The 5,119-nt window shown below is 35.7% G+C and overlaps 1 long non-coding RNA gene across 1 annotated transcript in view; it reads left to right on the top strand.

Annotated features, from left to right (window-relative positions):
- LOC141141475 (uncharacterized) overlaps nt 1–3,721 on the top strand; it is a 79,932-nt gene extending 76,211 nt beyond the window's left edge. Inside the window, exons 2-3 of the long non-coding RNA XR_012244095.1 lie at nt 277–367; nt 2,790–3,721. This is a non-coding gene — a long non-coding RNA (uncharacterized lncRNA). The remainder of the gene's footprint in view (nt 1–276; nt 368–2,789) is intronic.
- The last annotated feature ends 1,398 nt before the right edge of the window (nt 3,722–5,119 follow it).

Here is a 5,119-nt window from a genome sequence, read left to right as displayed (position 1 = left end):
AAACTAAATTCTAGTGGTGAATGTTTTTTTTTATTCGGTACAAGTCACATATTTTGTAATGAGCATGTTCTAGGCACAAAAGAAACCTACTGAATACATTTGGAATTCCATTCAATAACAGGTCTGGACAAAATTTTAAGGGCTCTCAATTGAAATGAGTTGACTTTTTTTGTGGCAAGATCAAAAACTCTAACAAACGATTTTTAAAAAAATTTGCATGAATGTTCAAATGAAATTCTACTGGTGTATGGCCAGCTTACGCTGTTGTCACCCTAGGTCAGAAAGTGGCAGGACCAACAAATGAAAATAAAGGGAGAAAAAGCCTGAAAAAAAAGGAAGCTAATGCAGGCACAACTTCTAAGAACTGGTGAGCTGCAATATATTATATTTTCTTCTTGAGTTTAGATATGCTTTAATGTACTCAGTGACCAACTTGATAAAACATGATACCTATTATAAATATAACTGTGGTATGTCCAGCTGTATCTTCTTAGGGACCTGCATTGGTAATATCATTAATCATCATTCTGATCTGTATTGCAAAATAAACATTTTAAGATTGCCTCTGACTGCGCGTTGCATGTCTTCCATTTAAATATGAATTAAACTGCAGGCACGTGTGGCATTCTACTGACATCACAGTTTTACAAATGAAAAATTTCATTCTATGAAAATGTTTCATTGTACTTGTGTCGCTATGAATTGATCATTTTAGCTACAACAAAGTCCTTAAAAAAATATATAAAGACTAGAACATTTTTGAAGTTTGCCTTGCTCTATTTACATTCTAGTTTTTGTTTAAAGGGAAGTAAGACAAAAATAATATTTGAATCAGTCATTGCCAAACTCCCTGGAGTGTGCTGGGTAATGGGCCACAGCAAATCAATTGGACACTGCAGTTCAAAGATAAGTATTGTGGCTTTTATTTCTGGGTAGACCCCAATGACCCCAATCCATCTATGTCTTCCAAAGTTTTAATCATCTATTCTCTAATTAACCCCTTCGTTACAGTTGGACTTTGGTTAGCGTTTTTCCTTAGAACACCCACAAGGCATTGTGGTGCTGAAGTAGTTAAATCTGCTGCAGTCTTGTGACAGATGTTGCAATAAAATCACCTTTATTAACTGTTTATTTGCTGATGTCCATCAAGAAACAGCTTGGAGGAGTTTTCTTCCAGTTGTAAATAAAACAACTACTCTTCTTTTGTGGTGCAACTAGCTGAAAATGCCTTGAAATGATCAATGACAAAAATTTAGCTTTAAAGATGGCTCTTTGAAGTTTGAAATGAGGACCTGCCATGATAGGTGAGTATGTGCGTGTGCTCTTGTGATGGATGACTTAGATGCCCTGTAATTATCCAGAAGCAGGCACATGTCATGTACAACTGCAGTGTCACCTTCTAGCTTGGCTTTGTTCTCTTGCATGCCAAAATACTCTTACCCCTTTGTGCACACTGCAGAATCTACCAGCAGTTCATAAATCATCATTAATCATATTGCTGCTTCCTTAATTTCAACAATATGACATCTTAATTTATCTTAGCAATGCATCCCACTCCCAATTTTGGCATTATATTCACTTGCAGATTAATTGCAGCTAAAACTGTAGATACAGTTTCTTTGTTTGGGTCCCTGATGTGTTTTATACTACAACAGTCTCCGGTGGAACTTTTGATCACATCTAGGCACTGCTGAAGGAGTTTAATCGCTTATTATGGAAACACTGGAAATAAACTTCAGAAAAATGATTTTGGTAATTATTGACTTAGAAATTAATTAAAATAATTGCTTGGCTTGTAAAGATAAATGAATGCAAACAATATTTGACGCAATGGGGGAAATTTACTAAAACTGGTGCTCACAAAATCTGGTGCAGTTGTGTATAATAACCCATCAACTTCAAACTTTAGCTTGTTGAATTAAGCTTTAACAATAAAACCTAGAAGTTGATTGGTTACTATGCCCAGTTGTACCAGTTACTATGCCCAGTTGTACCAGATTCTGTATGCACCAGTTTTAGTAAATCACCCTCATTGTGCAACATTACATGACAATAATAAACTAATTAGAAATTCCTCTATGTGCCAGGTGAGACCCATTGAGGCTGTTTTAATAAAAGAATTGAGAGTATTTACATAATAAAGTTTGTAATTTACTTCAATTATCCATATTTGTGAAAATCAAATTTCTGCTAACTTTGAATGTCCAATCAAATGCAGATAAAATAAGTAAACAGGAATTTGTTTTGCACATGATTGGATAATTGAACTGCATAGTCATACATTTTACTATGTGAAAATTCTTAACGTCCTTAGTACATCAATCTCATTCTGTTTTTGTTGGTTAGCTCTAACAACGATGTGAATGATCAGTACATCCTCAATTGGATACAGTTGTCTAATCTGCATTAATGTTCTTTTTATAACTCAAATTTTTTTTTCTCTTATACCTAAGTGCCTTACAAAGAGCTAAAATACTTACTCAGCATAAGGTTAATGGCATACAAAATCATTACAACAATGAACATTAGATGGCTGCAAATTTGTGTAGAAAACTAAAGTTTTAAAATAGTTTCATCCTGAAAACAGATGTTGCAACACCCAATATTTTTTTAAGAATAGTGTATAACATTTTTTTTCATCAGTCAATACATTCGAATCATTATTTCTTGCAATGAGAAAAAAAATATTAATACATTTTCTAGGTATAGCATTATTTTAAAACATTTTTTTGGGTTTACTTTAATGCTTTCCAGTATTTGGGATAAAAAAAAAATGTTTTCATTGTCAGGATTATGTGCTGAACAGGGATGCAGAGAGGATCAAGAGGAACTCCATGTCAACAGATGTCTATGTTTGATGGGGCCAAATCATTGGAATGTCTACATAATCGCCTAAAAAGTTAAATGAATTGAGGAATGTTGAGAAGAGAGGAATGTATTGACTGTTCATCAAAAAGTCAAACAGTGGTTGAATGAGGCTACAGATGCATGGCAGAAGACTGGATACATTCTGCCTATAAAGGCCACCATAGATATTAGAGTAGAGTCAGACATGCAGGCATGAACTGAGAACCCTTGATCATTTAAATCTTCCTGCATTTCCCAAAACATTAATATATGGGCTATGGGGAGAGGTGGGGGGCTTGTTGAAGGTACCTCTGATGCCAGTTTATCAGGGGGAGAACAATAGCAAGCAGGCAAGGTTTTCCAGCATATTTGACTTCTATTTCCCTGCCCCTAAAGCCACAACTGATGGTATCTGCTGGTGTCACATAAATATTATATCTACCATTGCCTGCAGGCACCTAAAGGCTGAGAGAACACACATATAAAATAAATGTGTGGCTGGTATTAACAAGATAGGAAGTTTAAATTAGATCTGATTTGTTATCATAATAAAATAGCTGGGGAGCAGTGTGTATTTCTGGAACCAGATGACTTCGGGCAGTGGTTGAGAGATGCAGAACATGAATGAACTGGACAACAGAGTGGCAAAAGCTTATGAGACATGGCCTCCATTAGTTAACTTGTAATCAACACACAATTATGTCCATACAATGTAACAGATGAGTGGTAAATCCAGTTTTCATAGCACTCATTGACACAACTGAAAGCTGAATTTTCCACCATGCTTATGTTTGATGTCACAGTACAGCTATCTCTAGATAACACTGGATGCACTTGAGAAAATGCATGAGCCACAGGCCACCTGATTTGTCAATATATCAAAAATAAGACAGTGTAGCGCTGGACCAATAATAAGGTGAACATATAAATTATGAACACATGTGAATTATAATATTATGACCCAAAATTATTAAGTCACAAAATTAGAATATAATAGTGAAAATCAATAAGTAAAATCAACTGGTGTAAAACCATACCTTAAAAAATGTATATAAATTAAACCACAAGTGCAAATTAATAAAAGATAAAATATAAAATTCATAAATGTAATAAGTGAAAAATAAAGTTCATAAATGTGATTAGTGAAAAAAGCAAGTCCACAAAAAAGCCAATGCAGGGTCCGGATGGTCCACCGCTAGTGCAGCCCGCCACCAAATAATGAAGTTGGAGGATTACCTGAGAGCCTGCGACCACCCTTACTCAGGGGGGTCAAAACAGGCTTAGAAGTGGAAGGTGGACTACTAGAGATGTCTCACAATGGATTTCTCAGATTCTCCTGTCAGTCTCCTCGCTAGATGGTTAATCCACAATAACGGGGGGCACCGGTGTAGAGGGGATACTCTCAGGGTTCCTTCCGATGCTTCTTCCCGAATGGATCAGGCATAGATAAGCCACAAATCCCAAAAAAAGAAGAGGGGACTCCAATAGTGTAGATTGAACAGTACCAATTGGTTTATTTAAATGCAGTAATAAAAATCAATAGGTAAAAACACTTACATACGAAGTGACAAAGTAAAAAAACTCCTTAGCTCTTTAAAACAAGATCGCGCATGCGTGATGCGTGTTGGTGTTGTGACCCTACGGCCGTTTCGTCACAACTGACGTCATCAGGGGTACGCAATCACGCACGCGCATGCGCTTTATAAACACAAGCGATGCGGCATGTAGCACGTTCATTGGCTGGTGGGGGATCAAGACTGATGCCAATTTAACACATACACTGACTCCACACCGCCCACATAGAGTCCAAATAAAACGCCCATAAATTAAATATGTAAATACTGGTCTGATGTACTGTAAGGGGAATAACATAGTTTTTTCCTACAGGGGAAGTAGTGTGTGTTACGGACAATGCCATCTAGTGGCAAAAAATGAACATTGCTCAAACATTGCAGATTAGCACAAAAAACACACAGTTTAAAGCTAGAAAAACTTACACACCTTAAGGTGTGCAGAAAATATTATGTGCAGTGAAAGTGGTACAAAGATTGTTGAATAGACTCAAAAGCCATAATGCATCACAGTCCTAAAATAAAGTATATAAAATTTTTTGATATATATAAAATTTATGACATAAGTTGAATTTATCGCAAAAATAAAATAAAAAATAAAAAATATAGAACAGTTACATGTCAACAAATTGGAACTCATTATTGAGGGGTACATCAACTGTTATTGATGAAGCAGTTGATATTCCACTCTATGTTCAACC

This window comes from Aquarana catesbeiana, linkage group LG04, assembly GCF_042186555.1.
Source record: "Aquarana catesbeiana isolate 2022-GZ linkage group LG04, ASM4218655v1, whole genome shotgun sequence".
Classification (NCBI taxonomy): Eukaryota; Metazoa; Chordata; class Amphibia; order Anura; family Ranidae; genus Aquarana; species Aquarana catesbeiana.
This window is presented reverse-complemented; position numbering and strand designations above follow the sequence as displayed.